General features: G+C 33.9%; 1 long non-coding RNA gene across 1 annotated transcript; it reads left to right on the forward strand.

Moving 5' to 3' along the window:
- Positions 1–7,980: 7,980 nt before the first annotated feature.
- Positions 7,981–16,787, forward strand: LOC124900042. Its single transcript, XR_007057626.1, has 2 exons — positions 7,981–8,984; positions 16,481–16,787. It is a non-coding gene; the product is annotated as an uncharacterized LOC124900042 (long non-coding RNA).
- Positions 16,788–23,776: the final 6,989 nt, after the last annotated feature.

Raw genomic sequence — 23,776 nt, forward strand, 5'->3', positions numbered from 1 at the left:
CTTCATAAAATGCTTGTAAATGACCTTGATTTGGTGTTTGCATGGTTTAAGAGGCTTGGAAAAATTCCAAAGTACCTTTTTAACTTCTGTACAAAGCTGAAAAAAATAAACTGAAAACCCGATTTCATGGGCCACCGCAACGCGCCACTATCGCGGTGGCTCACTGGAAATTGACAAATGGAAAATTAGTAGTCACTGCGATGCAGAGCCATCGCTTTGTCCCACTAGTTTGGACCTGAAACTTTAGTGTGAAGCCTCACAATCACGCCAGGCCACTGGAAATTGACTATTGGGAAATTGGGGTCCTCCGCAATGCGCCACTATCATGGAGTTCCACTGAAAATTGACAATTGTCAAATAGACCCTCTCCACGATGCGCCAAGTACTAAAATGACGCTATTTTCTGACTAGGACTTAAATTAGCCATAACTTCTTACCCAGGTATTGGATTTGGGGGAATCTTATATCGACGGAAAGCTTATCAAATTTTCCATGTGATAAAAAGTTGAAATTAGGGAAATTATAAATGGTTAAAATGATACTCACTTAGAAGTCACTTCTCAATCTTTTAGGACCAAAATCATGCCTCACTTGACACGCCCTAAGGTTCATTCTACGAGAGATTTTTGTGGGGTCTTACAGTAGTATACGTTGTATTATATTTGGACTCTTTTTCTTTACTTTTCTCAATTCATATGTGTTCTAGATATGGCTGATCCTGTTTGGGATATTACTATTTTACTCAACATAATGTGGGAACTTTAGAGGGAGGTTAATGACCTGTAGAGGGAGTTGGTCGCCATGAGAGCAACGATGTTCAGAGAGATGCAGAGACTGATAAGGGCCCTGCTGTTGCGAGTTGATTAGTCGACTATCATTATAATGATGATGATGATGATGATAATAATAATAATTATAATTAGAATATATATCTTTTTAGCGTATGTATTTTAATTTTTCTATATCGGATCTATACCTAACGTATTTTAATTTTCGTTTAGTAAAAAAATTATTTTTGTCAACTTTGGCTTTTTAATTCTTATTCAATTTTCATTTTGTCTATTTCTTCTAAACATACATGTTAATGTTAACATATTGACGGCTGAAGGTACGGAGCAATTTTGAACGTTAACATATTGACGGTTAGAGGTAAGGAGCAATTTTGAATCCAGTAGCAATAGCAATTTTGGTTTTTGAGTTCTTTCAATAGATGGACCATGCGTTGGAAAAGATTGGTCATCTGTTAGGTTTTTGTCAATAGATTATCCATTTGTTTCGACAAATTTGTCATCTGTTGGAGTAAAACATTCCAGTTAGATGGAACTGTGTTGTGTTCTTCCGGCTAATGTCTATCTTTTGTCACAGATGGTTAATCTGTTGAGAATAATTATGGTCTGCTGTATTATTTAGTTCATGTTTTGCCTCTTTTTGTTGATGCAAAAGTTATTAAAAAAGATATTTTATATATAACAAATGATAACATTATGTTCACAACAATGAGTTAAATGTATAAAAGTCCACAACAAATAACTACACAAGTTTCTGCAATTACAACAATGATGGAGGATTACGATCCGAACATGTAGTTCTTTTGTGGCCAGCGCGCTTGCATACAGAGCACTTATTTCGTCTTGATGAAAATAATTCTCTGAGTCCACGCCTCCTCTTATATGGCTTTCTTATCGATTTGATAGTGCTTGGGTCAATATATGAAGGAAGTATTAATCACCTCAAAATCTCTACAGGAACAACCCAAGATTCTTCGAAAGGCACCGGGGTAACATACCCACTATATGTCATTTCATATTCTTCCATCGAATAATATTGAGAGGAGTGATCATAAGCTTTAGGTCAATATTTTAGACCGTTTTGAGCTTGAAGCACTGCCATGGCATATGGATAGGGTATTTTGTCCAAGTCAACAAATCTGTACGTACAAATCTTGTTTGAAGATCGACTGTGGCAACATCACCATGACCGGTGATATTGAATTTGTAATATGCTATTTTATGAGATAATAAGCTATTCCCCAAACTTACGTTCGTTGATATTATTTTTTTGATTTCGAGAACAAAGTGGGTTTTTGGGGGCCTTTGAACTGCACATGTCTTTCGTTAAAAAATCAGTCATATAGCCTTGATGGGAAATTCTCTTTCATCACCAAATAATGAATTCACTGATTAAGCTATGTTTGATGTCATAATATTGTACCTATACAAAAGAATCACTTAGTACAACATCATACTAAACTTGTAACTCAAACAAGACATTAAATTCATAAGAATGTACCTATCAGCCGAACAGAATGCTTGGCTCCATCTCTCAAAACTGACACGTATGAGAAATTCTAATACCTTGGGATTCACATCCATATTTTGATTTAAATGGTCTAAAAACTCCTCTCTACTATATGTCTTAAATGCTCTATAAAAAAGGGTCACGACCCTTTCTTTGTAATAGTTGGTTCGAATGTTCTCTCCAAGATGCCTGATGCAACAACCAAAGTAAGCTGAAGTCCATCTTTGGAATACTTGGATGCCTATCCAAAATAAAACACTCTTCGGTATCTTCTACGCAGCTTCGCAATTGTTCAAAAAAATTTATAAGAGGCATCCATTTCCTTGTCTGCTACATAAAAAGCAGCAGGAAAGATGTGATTCTCTACATCCTGCGCCACTGTCGCTAGCAAAACTCCATTATACTTGCTCCTTAAGAAGGTACCGTAGACAGCTATGCCTTTTCTCAAATGTTGAAAACCTTGAATCCAAGCACCATAGGATTCAAAAAAGTACTTGAACCTTCTATTTTCATCAACATGTAATGTCATCTTACTTTTGGGATTTGTGGACTCAATCATGTAACGGTAGGACTCCAGGACTGCATACCCATGCTCTGTGTCCCCCTAACCAAGTCCTTGGAGATCCTCATAGCCGTATATATCTTCAAATAACTGACCGGAACACCAAATTCCATAAGGATTTGATTGTCCATAACCCTTGTTGAAGGGCCTTTGCCATTGGGGAAACTACTCCTGAAATATTCACCGAGGACCTTTGCCGTGGTGTGAGGATTTTGGCTCGAGATGTGCTTCGAACCACATGTGTGATGCTTTTTATGTTTATGAATGACGAATCTGTCAGAACTTGCGTACTTCACCACTCTCAACTACCACTTGCAGTTCAGATTAGCACATTTGAAGCAAAAGATACTGCTCGAATTAATCACCTTCTTTAATCTAAAATCTTTTTCCAAGCAAGAAATAAACAAAGTGGTAGATAGTTCATTCTTGTCCTTGACTGACATTCTAATAAAAAAACCGGTCCCATCATCTTGAAGATTTCCAAACTGTGTCAATTGAGAAGTACTACCCATCATATTGGTCACATCAACGGACGTAGGTGTTTGATCATCATTTGGAATATTCATGTCAAGATCATCCAACCTATCATGTAAGATGTTTTGTTGTTGTTTTTCTTCTATGTTCTGGTTCTCATTCTCTTTCGTCTTTTCAACCACTACACCCTTAACACCGGCCTGGATGAATTACTAAGATAAGCACGCAACCGAACCTGATCGGTTATCTTGAAAGGCAGTACCCTTTATTTTCAAAGGAGCTGTGCATTTAGCTGATGATGAGTTCTTCTGATTGATAATTCAGTCCACAATAACTGATGATTAAGTTCACAAAATCATCATACAAAACATCACTTTGAACTGTCATAGCTATCGTCTCTAGCATTTCACCCTCGTTCCAACGTCATACATATCGATTGCTCTTCTCGATCCATTGACCATGACAATCCACCCTTATTGTTATTGATCCCTCTATTAGTGGTACCTAAATAAAGTCAGTTATTAAAAAAAATTAATAGTGATTTCATAGTGCTGTAAATGAATCCCGATGTGTAATTAGTCGCAACAGATTACTTATTTATTGGGATTCATGTTACGCTCCTAAAGATGATTTCAACAGACGAGTTATCTGTTGTAACAAGTAAATCATATGTTCCAACAAACTATATATCTATTAGGATTGATGTTACAGTACTGAGGCACCTTTGAAGCTAATTCCAACAGATAAGTGACATATTATAACAGATAATTAACCTATTGTGATAGATGACTTACTTGTTGCAACAAACGACGGTCTGTTGGAATCGAGGTCAGCTTTTATCGCAACAAGTTACTAATATATTTCAATAGATATTTATCGTCTATTGGAATTGAGTTCAGGTTCTATTGCAACAGGTTATTAATCTGTTGCAACAGATATTTCCCTGTTGCAATAGACAACACGTCTGGTGGAATCGAGTTCAGGTTCTATTGCAACAGATATTTATCACGTTGCACCAGATAACTAAGCGATTTAAACAAATAAACTATCTGTTGCAATAGATGAATCATCTGTTCGATTCATGTTACGGCCTGTAGAACCATAAACTTGAATCCAACATATCAGTCTTCCATTGAAACAGATGTCTCATCTGTCGCAATAGATGATTTGTCTGTTTAAACAGATGGATTTTATGTTGGATTCATGATTGGGTTTTATCCATTGTTTGAAAAACAACACAATAGCAGTTACCCAGATGACAAATTCAACTAAAAATCATGACTTGCCAAAGTCTCCTATGAAGTAATGCCAAAGTGAAAAGTGATGTACGAAATAAAAATTGACCTAAGAAATCGGTCAAATGACAACAGTGGCGGTAACAACAACAACAATGGTCAACAAGAAGAAAATAAAAATGATAATGAAATAGAAGATGATGATAATAAACTAGAAGATGATGAATAAAGTAGCAGCAACAATGAACAACAAAAATTGCTAAGAGAGAGAAAATAACAATGGATGAGAAGAGAGAGAAAGACGCCTTTTTTCCTCCATTTTCTGTTATATTAGGTAAACATTTGGATCAAAGTATAAATTAAAAAACTTCTGGGCTATTCTCAAACTTACCAAACTTTCTTAATCCATAATAAAGTAATTCTTACCTCTACTCAATAATTAAGACTTGTGTCACCTACACCTCATTTTAAAACTCTTTTGTCACCTACAGCCCAAAGCCCCAAGTAACCTTAACTTGATAGTAATTTAGCACTTTTATTTTGTGTTCTTGAGTCCATCTAACTTAATATAGTTTTAAAGATTAGTCAATTGGATCTCAAAAATAAATAACACAACATAAATTAAAACGAAAGGAGTATAAGTCAGAAAATTCAATGAAACATTCCTAGATTATGTAAGACTTTGTCATAACTGTGAAAACAATTGTATCTTTGTTAACCATGGTCCTTAACCGTGAAAGCAATCATGAGGTGTGATGATTGTCATTTTCTTTCTCACCTTATGCATATTTTGGTGACACAGAAAAAACCTGATAATCTTGAATAAGAATCATTAAAAAAATAATGAATTTGTATAGACAAAGTATAAGCATATCATAAGGTTTATATAGGCAGAGTGGAGGAATAACGTAAGGCGTCATAATTCACAAATTAAATTCTAAGGGTTATGAAGATTAAAACGTAGAAGTTATGGCTATTACTGAAAGCATAAATTGAAGAGGTGTGAGTTATGAATAATTTTATCAAAGATGATAAATATAAAAAAGGATAAAAATTTAAATATTAGACGATATTATCATTTTATAATAATGCTAAGAAAGAAGAAAAAATAAATAGTATGCTTGATCAAAGAAAGGCGCCATATCATTTTCTTATGAGTTTGTTATTTCTATTATTATATTAATAATGTTGTAACTGTATTGACATTATAACTGTTGAAATTTAAGGTGAGTTAATGGAATGAGAACGTGGAGATTCATTAGCACATTCAGTACTTGAGTAATTATTCAGTCACATGAAAAAAAAAGCTTAAAAGAATCTTATAGTCTCATGTTAACCTCTCTTTTTTACTAACTTGTACATTTGAAAATGCATAATAATGTGAAATTAATATCATTAAAGAAAATAACATTAACGAGTATAGTAATTTACTACAAGGAATATGGAAGATGTGTATAGAGGCTGATTAAGACAGAAACAGTAACTTGAATTTTATTGCAAAAGGTTATTTGGCTTGAATGCTAGAGACTTTAATTAGTTTATAGGTAATTAGTAGCATAAATTAATAAAAATGTAATAAAATAAGAAAAATGTTCAAAAAAGGGGAAAAAAGGTAAATTCAAATAGAGGTCATAGAAAGGTGTCCATCACCTTATCTGTGTTTCTCCTATATTATTACTAGTTTAGGTATACGCACTTCACGCGTGTATCTCACTTTCATGAATTCACATGTTATGTTACACTAAATAGGATATTTGTTTAAATTGATAAAGATGCGTATAATAATTAAAATTAACATCTTTTGGATATGTAAAGATGGAGAATTTATTTAATTAAACCTAACCCTTACCAAAAGTAATTCTCAAAGTCGATTGGCATTCATCTAACACCTGTAAACTATAACAAAACAATAATGATAGAGATATGAAAACAATACAATTAAATCTAACTTTTACACAAAAATTTCCTCAAAGCCAACGAACATTCATCTACCATCTGTAAACTACAACAAAATAATGTGATAATAGAGATATCAAATCAATACATCTAAACCTAACCTTTTACACAAAAAAAATTCTCTTCAGAGATATCAAAATAGTACAATTAAACCTAACTTTTATACACAAAAATTTCTCAAAGCTGATCAACAAAAACTCCTCAAAGTTGATCAACAAAAATTCCTCAAAGTTGATCAACATTCATCTACGACCTGTAAACTACCATAAAATAATACACTAATAGAAATATTAAAACAATACAGTTAAACCTAACTTTTACCTAAAAAAAAATTTCAAAGTCGACCGATATTCATCGACTACCTGTAAATTAAAACAAAATAATATGATAAAAGCAAATGTTATTCTCTGTTAAGAAAATTGATCTGTTTGTTGTAACTTGATTGTGAAATTGCTATTGAAATTAGGTGAAGGTAGAAGGAGCATCCATTAATATGGGTGGCTATCAATTTGTGTACTTTTACACCACATCGTGTGTATGTCAATTGAAATTCCTTGCACGGCCCTTTGTTCCAACATTTGTTAGGGTAAATATAAATTATTAGTATTTATGTATAAATACTAAAAATACTAAAGGAATTTTATACGTAAATAAATTATACTACTATCAGACATTCCTATTAAAATAAGGAAAGAAGATTGATTTACCTTAATTAAAAAATAGTACACGTAATTTATAATTTTTTCAAAAATATAAATTATTAATATTTACTTCTACGATTGTATTTATTTGCCAAATATAAGGTGCTATAATTAGGCCTCTTTAATAATGGTGATTTTTTATTTTTTCAAAAATATATATTATTAGTATTTATGTATAATTGTAATTTAAAAAAATAGTAAAAAGATGATTTTGTCTAAAGAAGAGTGTTTTAATGAAGGGTAAAAAGTTTAAATTTACTTTTCTAAGCGTCTCCACACATTTAATATATTATATAGATATATAGATTATAGACATAGATTATAGATTATAAATATAGATATATCACTCAAATCTGAACTTTTGTCATATATCGCTGCATCATAAGTTGCATCCCAAATATAAAGACAAAAAGTTTCATTCTTTACTAGTTGTACTTCATTGTTAACTTACAGACTTTTGTCATATATCGCTGCATCATAAGTTGCATCCCAAATATAAAGACAAAAAGTTTCATTCTTTACTAGTTGTACTTCATTGTTAACTTACAGGCATTGTCAAATATTCCTCACTTCACCAAGGGAAAATTGTGTGGTCATACAGACTCCTGAAACTAACAGCAAGGACTGGGCCCTATTTCTGCGCTAAATATTCAATCTATCGTATTTAGTGATTCCATTGACTTCAAGGGGTGTTCATAGTTTTGGACTATCATTGATATGTGAAGCTTTTTTCTAATGAAGATTATATGTAAGGCCCTCTTTCATCTTAGTATTATTGATTACCAGTTCAGTTAACTTCACATTATTGTAGGGAGCAAGTTTTGTGATTTCACCTCTACCACCCCATTTATTTTGTATTACATTGTTTATTTGTAAAACGGATGAGGTCAAAATGATTATCTAAAAGGGAGACCACAACAGCAATTTGGTAAGAGATTTATTGTTTTTCTTAGAAGGGAGAGTATTCATGCTCTCTATTGTCACATCTAGTGATTAACTAGTGAACACTCAGCTACTCTCATTCAATTGGATAGCCACTCTTACCAAGTGATATTTCTTATATCATCTTCTCCGTCAAACAAAACATTCCTCACTCGTTTAAGTGAGGATGTAAAGAGAACAAGACAGGAAATATGTTGGGCATGTTACTATTCAAGGATCTTTCCATCATCCAATCTTTCATCCATATCAATCAGCGGCTACAAAAATTTAGCATTTTTGAGTTCAAGCAGAAATGGCTAAATAGTTTGACAGGAAGAGTAGCCGTAGTCAATCATATTTGAGTCTATTCACAGATAAAAAAAGTATCTTCTCAATTGGGATAAGTGTGGACTAGTTCATCTTGACTTGGAACCAAAATTTGTAATGACAATATCAACACAAAATTGTTTGACTCACCTAAGCCGCAGTAATAACAACCGTATCCAACCCGCCCATTTAAAAGACGTATTAATCTATCTATATCTATATCTATGCTATCTATTTATATCCATATCTATACTACTTTAAAATATCAACTTAAAAAACTTAAAGTGAAATTACTACATTATCCCAACTTAAAAACCCAACCCTTGAACATGGCCCTAATATTACATAAGAATTCTACTATGTGGATATGTGAATAGACGCCGCTTCAAATCTCTCAACTTACATAGACACCAACCTGAACAGATGCAACTATACGCTTTTCTCTGTTTAAGAGACACCAAGCAGATGACAATTTTCCTTCAAATCTCCAACTTCGTCTGAAACAAATAGGTATGCCCAGTTATTTCTTTTTACCCAAACTTTATGTGCCTCAAAACAAAACATCATATTCACTAATAATTCTTCTATTTCACAGTTTTTTGTTGTGAAATCTAATCTTCCACTCAATATTAACTGATAAATTCTCTTCCCAAAATAGCTTACTTTCTTTGTCCGAATTTTTTTCTCAGGTGGTTATTGTCAACAGTCGTATTATTTGTTGACAAGTCCCATTGAACACATATTTGTTCTTCAATCTATAGATTCTGTAGTATGATGCTCTATTTGTATGATTTTGGTATTTTTAGTTCTTGTGCTTATTGTGAGTCTGCAAATGTATCCACCACAACTTAAAAAGTAAATGTTGTGCATATGGTATACTTTCAAATCTGCAAACATCTGTTCTCAAACGCAAGAACAAATCCAAGGTAAGGTAAACCCCCATTCATCTACTCTACTTCCATAGATTAGCAAATAAGATTATATGTACATTCTAAATTTGATTATTTTAACATGTTGTCGATGTCCCACCCTTCACACCCTTTGTAAAATTGAATAGTTTTCTTCTCATTAGATTGAACCAGGCTGTCTCTGCACTCTGTTCCCGATCCTCTATTATAAATTGTGGTTCATTATATACCTGCATCAAAATCAATATATATATATATATATATATATATATATATATATATATATATATAAGGAGGGTTATAGATATTCCACTTTTTTTTTTTTTTCTTTTTTTTTTTTTTTTTTCGGAGTTTTTCTTTCATTCTTTTCAATTATTTTATTTTTAAAATAATTTTCATAACTCACCTCTCTTTATGTTCATAATAAATTACACTCTTAATTAATAAAATTTATAACTCTAAAACCTTTTATATTCATAACCTACAATTATTTAATTTTGCATTAAAAAATCTAATGACAATTGTTTCTTTAAATAGTGTGAAACAATGGCAATTGTTTCTTGAAAAAGTCTAATGACAATTGTTTCTTACAAGGTATATGCATTATAAAAGTTACTCTTCTAAGCTTTATTTATTTTTTTAGAGTAGATTTTTTTTATGCTATGCATAATCTACATTTTTATATTTTTGCAAAGAGTTATGTATTACTTTATTAGAACAATTTTCTTTTATGTTATATGCTCATTAATTAATTTTTTGTAATCTTGTATTTCTCTTTATCTTAATCTCATTAAAAATTTTATTGTAGATAAAAAGAAGATTACTATCATGACAGTTTTACTTGTCCTCATCTCACTGTAGGTATGAGACATAACATATAGCAATAAAAAAAAATGTCTCACTGGTCAAGATATAGTTCAAAGTCAATATTTTTGATCTTTTCGATTTATTAAATTTCATCTTCAACTGCTTTTAGCACTTCAGTTAACAATTTAGTCATCCTTCTTTTTCGTTTCATGCAACACTTAGGGTTTTTTTTTTTTTTTACTCTTTTAAGGCTCGATTGACATACAAATGAAGTAGGATATTGAGATGACAAGAATCTAACTATTACTGTTTAAAATTCTTTTGAGAGAAATTATATTTATATGTGTGATAGTTCTTTTTTCCTCTTCAATTCACAATATAACATTTTCAAAAGTTTATATTAATTTAGTTAACTATTTTTCTGATTTTTTTCGTTGGTGATGTCAACTTTTTATGTGCGTGTCTAGACCAGAGTGTTTATTTTCTAAAGTAAAAGCAAAGAAAGGAGGAAGACATATACGTGTGCTGCTTAAGAAAGTATCTATGGATACTTCTGCAATATGTACATCAACTTTAGTAAATCTTTTGATAAATTATGAGAATGTAACATTAGTTTATAATTTTGAATGACATTTTAATTCATAAGAAAGTTGTTTATTGATTGGTTAAATTGTAGTTTTTGATTTTTCACATTTTAATGTCCACAACTCTCAAGCCTTTCATATCCATAACCCTCAATTAGTTAATGTTCAAGGAGACCATTTTCTCTTTTTTTTTTTTTTTTTTTTAATTTTCAAACTCTAAATATTTTTTGTTAATTGTTTTTATCTTCTTTTATAATTAATGTAATTGATTTGTATTAAGTAAAATTTATACCTCTATATAACAAAAAAATTAAATTTCCACTCTTAATAATATCATTAATTTCATGACTTTTAAATTTTCATATTCATAACCTCCAATTATATAATTATAAAATTTAAGATAACTTATGATGTTTCTACATTTTCATCTATATAAAGTCATAATATTTTGTTTCATGAGACCCATACTCAAGAATATCCTTTTTATTTTATATCTGAAATAGTGTTCTTTGTATTATTATTTATACTATTAAATTCAAGCTTATGAAGAAGGCATTTGAAGGTTGATCGTTTGTCAAAGAGGCTATCGAACAAGAGCTTAAAAAATTATACACTAATTTTATATTTCTTTTTTTTTTGTATTTTTTTATGGTTAACGTAAAAAAAAAATAGGTGTGTGTGTGTCAGTGTTCATGAGTATGTTCTCTATATGTAACTTTTATAATATGTATTTTCATGATTTTTTTATTATTGTAAGTTTTATAGACTTTTGAATGTTGATCGTTTGTCAAAGAGACTATCGAACAAGAGCTTAAAAAATTGTGTACTAATTTTGTATTTCTTTTTTCGTCTATTTTCTTATAATTAACGTAAAAAAAAAAATAGGTGTATGTGTTTGAGTGTTCATGAGTATGTTCTTTATATGTAACTCCTATAATATGAACTTTCATGATTTTTTTATGATGCGAATCGCAATATGCACATTAAGGTAGTTGTAATATGGAGTTAATCTGTATATAGTGTTGACGAGTTGAAGAGATTTATGCTATTGAAATTGTTTCATATATATATATTTATATATATATATATATAACGAGAAAGAAATTATATTACCATCTTAGTGCATTTATAAGCACACATAATTACATTATTTCAAATTAGAATCTCAACTTCATTGAATACGCAATAGAAATGAAATAAAACTGTTATTAGAGAATATATTTTAATTTATTGATAAAGAATATACTATCCATCATTTAATAAATGTTAAATTGTTAAATTTTCTTTTCTTTTATGAAACAAAACATTCTTTCTAATATAATTATAACAAGTTATAATATTACGATTAGATAATAAATCTATAGTGAATATAAAATTGATCAAATAAAATAATTAATTTTTTAACACCACGAAGCGCGGCTAATTTCCCTAGTTAAATTATAACTCAGAGAATGAGTTCACATTCATATGTTCTATTTTAACTACTTCGCCCATCTTTTCTAGTCAACATGTTGTTCCAGAAAAAAAAAATGAATTGTAAGTTCAAATTTACATTAAAACTCTATATTACGACTATTGTAACTTCTTGTAGGTACCATGGCCTTCATAATCCTCCGTTAAACTGAATTGACTTCTTCGATCATTGTTTTGTATGCATTTGACGATTATTCCTTTGCTTTTCACTGTTTAAAATATTTGTACAGATTTTATCAATGGGTGAAGCACATAGTAAGCCATTTCTAGATTGTTATCCTTACTGTTTATCCCTATGTTCTTATCATATAATATTGAACATAAGCTTTAATATCTTCTTCTTTGTCATTTATTGGTATCCTAAACTAAGTATAGAGTTCACTAATTTCTTTACAGAGTAATGGACAGAAGTTAAATGAAACAATAACAGACTTACATAACACTCTTCATTATATAAATGAGCCTGAAGTACCTTTTAGTGTTAGTTTAGACTAAATTGAGGTGTCTAGATGTGCACTTTCAAAATTTGGACTGCTTACTTGCTAGCGGTGGCCATGAGGGTCTGTGTATGTAGTATGCCATATGTGTGTGTGCCTGTGTGTTGTATGTTTGTTTCTGTCTCTCTATCTGTGACTGCATTGCTGCTGTGTTGCTGCATTTTTTGATAAAGAAACAACAAAAGCATGGAAAAGGGACAGTTAAAGCGGACATACAGGATCTCTGGATAAATTATCTTCTATAAATCAGAGTGTTCTACAGAAAAATAGAAGTTCAGGCCAGTACTGATGATGAGGCCAACTGAGAGAAAAAGAAATTCTTGGAGGGTGGTTGCCCCCTCTATTTGGCCTATGATTTCCCCATAAATAAAATCAACAACTCTCTTCAGGAGTACTACTATTGTTTTTTGTTTTCAATAACATTCCATCTGTTAATTTAGGTTGTTATGATGATTCTTATGGCAGAATCCTCACCATAGTTTGGCTTTGAATGGAAGAATGAGACATCAGAGAGATGTATTTTCTGTAAAATGAGGTTTCACCCTCTCGCCATGTGTGTGATTTCATCTCCATTCATAAAAAAACCAACAGCCCTTTGACAAAAAGAAAAGATCAAGAATTATTTTGACATTTGGCCATAGAATTCCAGATATTTTTACATGCCTCTTCCTTTTACTGCTTGTGCTTCTTTAATGTAGCTGCACTTTCAAGAATTTGGAACCTAAATGATGTTGATTGATGTGAAAATATGGGCTGTGATGATGATTTTCTCTTTCGGGGCTATAATCTACTTCACTGTGTTGATAAGATCTGACCTGTATCTTGGCGGGGCAATAAATGCAGCGCATACACAAATCGGTGTATCTGCAGCCATGGCATGTGTTGGTTCTCTTTGTGTGTTTGTATAACACCAAAATCTGAGCCCTAAAAGCTTTACTATAACACCCAATTGAATAACCTATTTTTCTGATGCAGCTCTCCACCAATTTTTAGCTCAAACTAAAGCTAATCAGAGAAAAATGAGGATTTTCAGCGTAGTTGACCATCTCCGATATGCCTATGATTTCTTTTTCGCTCTATTCTTGCTTTCCTATCTCAAGTTATTCTCCGTAAATCCACCTATGATGAAGCTTGCACTAGCTTTGGATTAAAGAAGATCGGCTATAGAATAGAAGAAGACCTTCTGGCGCCCCGGTTCATTCTTTCCCCAACTCCTTCTTCTCAGAAGAAAAATAGTCAACAGCCCTTCAGCTCAAAACATGCAAAAGAAACTATATATGATCTTCCTTTTTCTGCTTGTGCTTCTGTAATGTAGAAATGACAAATCAAGATAGCTGGTTTTTTCAAGGGTTTGGAAAATGGACTGCGGTGATGATTTGCTTCTCTTTGGGCTATAATCTACTTCATTGCGTTGATAAGATCCTACCCATATCTTGGCATTGCGACCCAGTATGGCATCCATTTGCAAACTGGTGCATTTGCAGCCATGACGAGTGTTGGTTTTTCTTTTCATGTCTGTTGAACAACAAAATCTGAGCCCCAAACTTAGATACCCAATTGGGATCTTCAGTTTTTCTTGAACATCTCATTTCAGAGGCAGCTTCTCTATCAAATTTTAGTTCCAAAATTAGGTAATCGGTGTAGAAAATGTTTTTCAGGGTGATTGACCATCTCCAGTATGCCAATGAGTTTATCTTAGCTCGAAATAACAACCCTTTTATCACATGTAGACACTAATATTTGAAGCATGAAGTCTCTTAGAAATGTTTATTGATCTTCTTACCCCATCATAGCTTATGTTTATGGGATTTTACCTAAGTTGCTCGGACTCTCCGAAAATGTTGTCGCACCCGTGTCGGAACTACTTTTGAAGGATCTAACCCACACCCCATGACATTTTTTTAAGAGTTCGAGCAACTTAGTATTTCACTGTGTAAGTTATTGCTGTGTGCGAACAGTTTGACATTGTTCAAACGCCTACTTGTGGGGTAGTTTCCATCTTTCGGATGAGGTTTTGATGATAATGCTTATGGCAGAATACTCAACACTGTTTTAGTACAGAAAGGAATACACTTCACAGAGATGGAATTTTTTGTAAAGGGTTGTTGCCCGTCTGTTTTGTCCATGATTTCTTCTTCACTGATAAAAACCAACAGTCCTTTGAGAAAAAATAAAAGATCAAGAATTATGGTGACGTTTGGCCATAGAATACCAAATATTTTAACATGCTTCTTCCCTTTTGCTGTTCACTTAGGAGTTTGGAACCTAAATAAGATGTTTTAATGATGAAGATTTGCTTCCTTCTGTGCGATAATTTACTTCACTGTGTTGAGAAAATCCAACCTGTATCTTGGCAGCACGTCTCGGTAAGGCATCCATTCGCTAATGGTGTATCTTCTGCCATGGCGTGCACTTTCTCTCTGCATATTTCTAGAACAGAAAAATGTGAGCCCTAAAAGTTTTACTATAACACCCTGTTGGGCTTTGCGGTTTTGTTAACACCAAATTTTTTTCATCTATTGTCAGCTCAAAGTTGAGGTAATCGGGGGAAAAATAGGATTTTTAGGGTGTTTGACCATCTCTGGTATGCTTATGATTTCTTGTTTATCTAATCAACTACCCTTTAGCTGAAAAAGGCAAAATACTATATATGCTCTTCCTTTTTCTGCTTCTGTTTACTACGACAGCTGATTTTCACAAATATCTGCTTTTATGTCCCTCTAAATACAAAGGTAGCTGCTTTTTTAAGAGTACTGAGCCTAAATGAGGTGTTCTACTAATGTTGATTGATCTTAAAATTGACAGAGAGGGGTAAATCATGAAAATACTTGAGAATGTGTGTTGTGATGATGGTCTGCGTCTTTCTGGGCTATAATTTACTTTATTGCATTAAGAAAATCCAACCCGTATATTGGCATCCATATGCAAACTGGTGTCTTATAGCATGTGTTGCTTTCGCTTTTCATATTCACATACAGCAAAATTTGAGCCCTAAAAGTTGGCTCAAAATGTGACAATCGGAAAAAAATGGAATGTTTTTGGGTGGTTGGCCATCTCTGGTATGTCTATGATGAGGTTCTTGTGTGTACATATAATAATATCTCTTTATGTCTCTCTATCTGTGACTACTTCCCTCCTGCCTGCCTGTTTTTTTGGCAAAGCAGCAGTAAAAGCATAGAAAATGGAGGGTTCAGCCAGTATAAAAAATGGAAAAGGGGCAAATATACCCCTCCACTAAGAAGAATGAGGCCCACAGAAAGAGAATGAAATTTTTGGAGGGTGGTTGCCCCCTCTGATTGGCCTATGTTTTTCCTTTAACCAAACCAACAACCCTCTTCAGATGTACTGCAAACATACTCCAATCTTGTGTAGCAATTGTTAAAAATTGCTTGAAGTTGTCCAAACGCCAGCTTGTGGGGAAGTTCCTATCTTTCAAAAGTGACTGTGATGATAATTTAGCCATCAGAGAGATGGGAGAATCCTCACCATAGTTTATGCCTAGAAAGGAAAAATTTGACATCGAAGAGAGGATTTTCTGTAAAGGGCTGTTGCCCTCTCTCTTCAAGTCCATGATTTCTTCGCAATTGATTAAAAACCTATAACCTTTTCAGAAGAAAAAAGAACAATAATATTGATTTCCGTGTTATATATATGTATGCTTATTCCAGTTTCTTCTTCTGCTACTGCTACAGCTGATTTTCGCAATTAATTACTTTTATGTCCCTGTAAAATACCAGGTAGAAATGACACAACAAGGAAGCCCCTTTTAATGGGCCATTTGCGAGAATGTTGATTGATCTGAAAAATGGGTTGTGATGCTGATTTTCTTTGCATTGAGAGGATCTGACCCGTAACTTGGCTGGGTGACTCGGCATGGCATCATCTGTAAACCAGTATCTATTAATCGGTATCTACAGCCATGGCGATGTCGCTTTCTTTTTACATGTTAGAACAACAAAACCTGAGCCCTAAAATGTACGACAACTATTTAATGATCAGATCTCGGGAATTGAATTACCCAATTATGTTCAGTTTTTTTTGAAACACCCCATTTTAGATGCAGTGCTCTATCAAGTTTTAGCTCAAAAATGAGGTAATTGGAGTAACAAAAAGGATTTTTCATGGTTGTTGACCATCGCCTGTATGCCAGTGATTTATCTTTAGCTTTAATCAGCTGCCTTTTTAGCATGTGTATGAGGTATGTATGTATGTATATATGTGTGTGTGCGTCTGTTCTGTCTCTCTATCTGTGTCTACTTTGATCCGGTGTGGATGCATTTTCAGAGAACTTAAAAAGCAAAAGCATACGAACGGGATAGTTGAGAAACTTATAAGCTCTCTGGTTAAAGTATCTCTTATAAATCAGAGTGTTCTATAGAAATATGGAGGTTCAACCCACTATTAAGAATGAGGCCAACAGAGGAAAGGGAATTCTTTGAGGGTGGTTTCCCGTGTAGAGTATGCAGAGCAACCCAAATGAATGAAAGAAACATATACCGGCAATATTGTCTATAAAGAAGTATTAGGTGAGAATTGTTTCATTACATTATTATATAACATCAATGATTTAAATAATTATTAGTTTTAACTACAATATAAATTTTCACCCGTATATGGACTTATTGTTACAACAAAATACATGACAAAACTCATCAACATGGAAAAAGCAAAATATTTTTTTTTACTATATTCATTCATCTATACTTTCATATCATTTTTATTAAATAAATCACAACGATTTTATTTACAATGAAAGTGCTAACTCTAATGTTTGACAATAAAGACACATTTAACAAGACTCACGTGCAACGCACGTGTCGTGACACTAGTATGACTAAATGAGTGAACTTGATTCCAATATAACAGGTTCATTTGGGTTGAAATCCGTCTGAGATAATTCATACATTAACAATGAGCATCACTTTCAGAGTTGACAATGACATTTCAGCCGCTTTCACTTAAATGTAAATTACGAATTGAAACATGTAGATACAAATATGTTCTGAGTTATCTGTCGAGTCCTCATCTAAATGCCAAATTGTGACACTCCAAACTCATCATAATGGATAGAAAGGCATTCACTTTTTAGGTACATTGAACTCTTGCTACAATGGAAAAAAAATAATAGGAAAGATGACATTAAACTTAAAACGTTGTCTTATCACATTAGAAAAAAATGCGTACCTCTTTTCTTAGGATGGTCAAATGAACAAAGTGTGAAATTTTTACTTCATATCTTAGTAGGTGTCTTTATGATTTCAAATTGTTCAGACCCAATGAAATTTATACAACTATATCAACCAAGGTCATTCACTCAAAATAAAAAGAGGTTCACACAAATGATACTGCAACGCTTGTGTCTCACAAAGTCTCCCCCAAACGAAACTCTCAAACCCCTAGGACTACATTATGGATGCTAGAAGAATGGAGTTTCTGTTTATAGAGTCTATAACCTTTTCCTACAAGAACAAGGATTAGCCTAATATGGAGAATATGTTTTTCTTTTCCTAAAAGGAAACTCAATTATGGTACTTAAAGGAAAACCCAATTATGGTAAGAAATTCAGGACAAACACCAACAATTCTCCCTCTTGGCCTGAATTTCTAATAAAATAAATTTGTTCCACCTTCTTTATGTAGTCTTCAACAAGTTAAATCTCCATCTCAAAAATCTCCTCCATTAAATCTTGCCTCTGCACATAGTAACACTTTGATAAAATTTCTTGAACCAAAATCTTCGTTATCATCTAATAGGTTACGACTAGAACTGAATCCGCCAAGATGAAGACCCAATTTTAACCTCGCTCTGATACCACTTGTTAGGACCGAAATAATCAGGTGTCATGCGAAATCTAACAAAGCAAACCTCGAAAGACCATGAATAAAAAGATAAATGAGAAATACACCAAAAGAGACACAAGAATTTAACATTGTTCAGTCTATCGACCTACATCCACAAAAGGAGATAAGCAATCCATTATATAAAAGAGAGTACAAATTGTCAAGAAAGACAATCTCACATAATTCACTCAAAATAAAAATAGGTTTAACAAGTGATACCGCAATGCTTGTGTCTCACAAAGTCTCCCCCCAAATGAAACTCTCAAACCCCTAGGACTACATTGTGGATGCTACAAAACTAGAAGAAAGGAGCCTCTATTTATAGAGTCTATAACCTTTTTCTAAAAAATAAGGATTATCCAAATATGAAGAATAAAGATAAAAAGAAAGCTCAAAAATCGAAGAGAAACCAACCAGAAAAGTTCGGTAAAGCCAGTTTTGTTAAAGATATTGGTAGTGATTGAGAATTCTTTGTAGTTTCTGATGGTAACTCCAAACCCTGTAAGGATTGGATTCTTGATTCAGTTTGCACGTTTCATATGTGTCGCAATCGGAATTGATTTACAACATATTAAATAGTCTCTAAAGGTGTTGTGTTAATGGGAAATAATACACCTTGTAAGATAGTTGGTATTGGAACAATCAGGATCAAGATATTTGGTGGGATTGTGAGGATACTTGGTGATGTGCGGTATGTCCCAAACCTAAAGAGAAATCTTTTTTCTTTGAGTGCCCTTGATTCGAACGGATATAAGTACACTGATGAAGGTGGAGTCCTGAAGGTTACTAAAGGTGCTCTTGTTGTGATGAAGGGACAGAGAAAAACTGCCAATTTATACGTCTTGCAAGGCTCTACAGTTATAGGTGGTGCAGCTATCTCTACTTCTTCTCTATCAGATAATGATGTTGCTAAACTTTGGCATATGCGCCTGGGCATATGAGTGAAGAGGGATGGCTGAACTAAGCAGGAGAGGACTTCTTGATGAGAAGAGTATTACCAAATAAGAGTTCTGTGAGCACTGTGTTTTTGGGAAGTAGAAGAGAGTCAGATTTACTAAAGACATCCATTCAACTAAAGGCATACTTAATTACATTCATTCTGATCTATGGGGTTCTTCTAGAGTACCTTCTAGAGGAGGTGCTAATAACTTGTTGACTATTATTGATGACTAATCCAGAAAAATTTGGGTGTTCTTCCTTAAGCAAGAGAATGATGTGTTGCCTACTTTCAAAGAGTGAAATACTATGATTGAAAAACAAATAGGGAAACAGGTAAAGTGCCTTTGGAGTGATAATGGTTTAGGTTTCTATTCTAATGAATTTAATGTTCTGTGCAGGTCTAGAGGGATTGAGTAAGACCCCATAAGATTCTAGTTCATTTCAGCCTTGTATTACATGTTAAAGGGGTCCAAGACTTAGAAAATTTAGCCAAGTACTAGAGACTTAGTCTTATTTTGGCCTCTCAACTTCTATGTATTTTAATTCGACCCTCTCGGCCTTAAAATACCGATTTCCTAGTTAATCCATGATCAAGGTTACTTATAAGTCATCTCGGGTGAGTTTTGGATTTTTCAAACTAGCGTAAGGGTGGGTTTGGATGTCTAAAACAGCAGGGGGTCGCAATAGGGCCGCATCGTGAAGGTCAGTTGACCTAGGATTAGGGTCACGTCGTGATGGCTTCTTTACCCAAGCAGGGGTCACCCCGCGATGAGAGGCCCCATACGACATTTTAAATTTGTGTCATTAAGGGTATTTGGGTCTTTTCCCTCACCCAAATGGCCCATAAAACAAAATTAAGGATCAAAAGAGGGAAAATTACTCATCTTTTCACAAAATCCTCTTAAGAACAAAGCCTTAGTTTCTTTAGTTCCAAGATCAAGATTCAAGCAATAACCAACAACCCACATGAATTCAACTACTGAGGTATGTTAAGTGTTCATCCTTGGGTCCCTTCCAACCCTTGAATTCAAGAACCTTTTTCAAAGCTTAAGTTATGAGTTCATTTAATTTTAATCATATTATGTCCATGAATTCCATGTAAAATAAACTAATGTGTATGTTGGTTGATGTAAGTATCATTTTGAATCCCCTAAATTGTGAATTAGATAGAAAGTCATGATATGTTAGCATGTTGATCATTCCCATGTACAAGGTTATGCCCTCCAAGTGTTTGATAAAATGACTAAATGAGTGAAGGTTGAATTATGACTGTTTGGTATGCTTTAAAGTTGTGGTATGGTCCTATTGTCAATAATATCGAGTCTTAGGGGTTATGATACCTGAAATTTAGCTGCTTACCTAGTTTACAGTAGTCATAGAAAGGTCTCAGTTGTATCATGAGCAGTAGTACTCGGTTTGTTAATATGGTCAGTGTGAATTCAGTCAAGCCTAGCCAATTTAGTGATTAGTGTTGGTTCAGTTGGGAGTAGGATTCAGCACCGAGCAAACCTAGGGATGGGGAAATTCCTGCCAGCTTAGGGTGTGACCCTTAGTAGCAGTCCCTGAGTTACAGAACTACGAGCCAGTATAGGTTGATATGCCTTCCTTTCGGTTTAGGGTTGACACACACACACATACATATAGATATAAATATCATGAGTCTTCCTGCTAGATTAGGGTTGACCCAGTCATTGTTAGTAACCCATGGTACGGTACTAACACCCTTACAACTGGGGTTACAGGTTGGACCCGAATTAGTCTATATTGGGGAATGTCGGTTAGATCAAAGCTCCCATGGTTTCAGTTTCAGTAGTCAGTTCAGAATTCAGTTTAGTTTTGCTTGACCATAGCATATGGCTTACCATTATTTAACTAACAAATTTCAGTATCTCAGTCTACAGACTACTTCAGTACTTACTTTATGTGTGGTCATGCATCTTCAGTCTTTACAATTTTTATGTATTTCTAGTCAGTATCTTATGCTATGCATTTGGTTAGTTATTACTCATGAACGTGAACCCATGCATATCATCCTAACCCTATTGAGCATACTAGTACATTCAAAAGTACTGACTACATACTCATTTTATTGCGCTATGATGTCTTATATCATAGGTTCGGACGCTCGGATCTCTGATCATCCTTAGATTTTCCAGTGCATCAGCAGTAGCAGCTGTGGTGAGTCCTCTTCTTTCGAAGACGGTTTTTCTTATATTTAGTTATGTCCATAGTTTAGTTATTTATTCAGGAGTTATTTGGGGGGTTTTCCCATGAACTTCACTATTAGACAGTTTAGAGGCTTTCATACTAGTATAGACAGTTGGTCAGTTTTCAGTTGTGATCATCAGAAGTTTTTATTGGTATTGCCAGTTAGTTTTCAAATATTTTAAACCATTATTTAGTATTGTTTTCAGTTGTTAAAACCTTATGTCACTTTAGTTGAAATTCTGCATATGTTGTTTATCATTTTTATTCAGTGCTTACAGTAGGTACCAACTTATGGATTAGCTTATGGTTTCATGGGACCATAAGCATCATGTGGCATCCAGGGTTTATTTCCAGGGCATTACAAACTTGGTATCAGAGCCTAATATTTTAAAGCGTCACAGGAAGTCTAAAAGCTGCGTCGAGTAGTGTTTTGTGAATGAGCAGAAGAAAACGTTTAGGAAAAGTTTCCCTTTTTTCAGTGTTCATATCGTGCGATAATGGAAGAAGAACCGAAAACTAGCCAACACCTCTGTCCGTTTAGAAAGATCCCCATAATGAGCATATTTCTTATGCAGAGTTCAAAGCTGCATTCACCACTCTAGCTGACTCTGTGGTAGCCTAAAATGTACGGCCAGCTACTGTTCAGGCCAACTTAATTGCCAATAATATCACAACCAGGATTTGGGACTTCACCCAAATGAATTCTCCTTCATTTTCAGGATCTAAGTCTGAAGAGGATCCACAAGAATTCTTAGACATGGTGCAGAAGGTAACAAATATTATGGGGGTGACTTCCAGTGAGAGTGCTGAACTAGTTGCTTACCAGCTGCAAAATGTAGCTCATACATGGTTTAAGTAGTGGAAAGGAGATACGGGCACAGAGGCTAGACCTATAGAGTGTGAGGAGTTTGTTACTGCTTTCTTAGATAGATTTTTCTTGTTGGAGTTGAGGAAGGCTAAGGTGTTAGAGTTCATTAATTTGAAATAGGACAACATGAGTGTGAAAGAGTATTCCCTCAAGTTTACTCAGCTATCCAGGTATGCTCCTTGTGTAGTAGCTAATAACAGGTCTAGGATTAGCAAGTTTGTGTTTGGGATATTTGATAGTGTGGTCAAAAAGTGTAGGACCATGATACTAATTAAGGAAATAGACTTGTCTAGGCTTATGGTCCACACTTAGAAGATAGAAAAGAAGGACATTAAAGAGATAGACAGGGAGAGTAAGAGGGCTAGAACAGGTAGCTTTAATTTCAGTCAGCCGAAGTCAGAGGGTGGTAATCGTCCTCAGTTCTACCTAAAATACTTAGTCCCATCTCCATCTTTGGATAGTACACCCATGCCCAAATTCAGGAATGACAATAAGGATAGGGCGCTAGGCTGTAAGTCTCAGGGTAGTGTAACAGTGCTCGAACAAATCTTTTTTGCTAGAAATATGGTAGGAACCATCAGGTTGTTTACAGAACGAGCAACAATGTATGCTTTGGGTATGGCAAGCCAGGTCATAGAATCAAAGAATGTCCACAGGCAGGTTCGCAGAGTCAGCAAAATCATCCCCCCAGCTTAGTTTTATCGCCTATCTCAGCAGGGTGCCACTTTTGGTGCCTCCAGTAGTCAACGCCTAAACAGGCTTCATGCACTTCAGTCCTGACAGGATCAAGAAAGTTCTCCTAATATGGTTACTAGTATGGTGCAAGTTTTTCATTTACATATTTATGCTTTGCTCAACCCTGGAGCTTCTCTTTCTTTTGTAACCCCTTATATAGTGGTCAACTTTAGAGTCAGTCCCAAAATCTTAATAGATCCTTTCTTAATATCTACCCCAGTAGGTGTCTCTATTATAGCCAGGCAGGTATACAGGAACTGTCCGATCACAATATCCCAGAAAGTCACTTCAGTTAATCTTGTGGAGTTAGAGATAACTGATTTTGATGCCATTCTCGATATAGATTGGCTCCATTCATGCTATGCTTCAGTTGATTGTAGAAACAAAGTTGTTCATTTTCAGTTCTCGAATAAACTTATCCTTGAGTAGAGAGGTAGTACCAC

This window comes from Capsicum annuum, chromosome 7 (genome assembly GCF_002878395.1).
Source record: "Capsicum annuum cultivar UCD-10X-F1 chromosome 7, UCD10Xv1.1, whole genome shotgun sequence".
NCBI classification, from domain to species: domain Eukaryota; kingdom Viridiplantae; phylum Streptophyta; class Magnoliopsida; order Solanales; family Solanaceae; genus Capsicum; species Capsicum annuum.